Here is a 333-nt window from a genome sequence, read left to right as displayed (position 1 = left end):
TCTTTTTTATTTTACCAAAAATGTTTAGATAGAGACTGCAGCGGCTTCAGGTCAATGCCTTTTCTGCTGCTGCTGCTAATTCTTCAAATGACGATGCTGCTGCATGCGTCCTTGCGGACGAAGCAGAAGCAGCAGCAGCAGCAGCAGAAGCTGCTGCTGCTGTTGATGATGAAGATACTGCTGCTGCAGCATCGATTGCTTTGTCTGCTGGCGGCTCTGCTGCAGCACCTGCTGCTGCTGCTGCTGCTCATGCTGCTGCCTCCTACTTGCAGTGGCAGCAAAGTCCAGCAGCAGCAGCAGCAGCAGCAGCAACAGCAGCAGCAGCAACAGCGT

General features: G+C 53.2%; 1 protein-coding gene across 1 annotated transcript in view; it reads left to right on the top strand.

Moving 5' to 3' along the window:
• Positions 1–333, top strand: part of EMH_0022700 (uncharacterized protein) — a gene marked incomplete at both ends in the record, with an annotated part of 3,325 nt that overhangs the window by 2,308 nt on the left and 684 nt on the right. The gene's annotated exons all lie outside the window — the stretch shown is intronic.

The sequence above is a fragment of the Eimeria mitis genome, genomic scaffold, assembly GCF_000499745.2.
Source record: "Eimeria mitis Houghton genomic scaffold, Emh_scaff805, whole genome shotgun sequence".
NCBI lineage: Eukaryota > Apicomplexa > Conoidasida > Eucoccidiorida > Eimeriidae > Eimeria > Eimeria mitis.
This window is presented reverse-complemented; position numbering and strand designations above follow the sequence as displayed.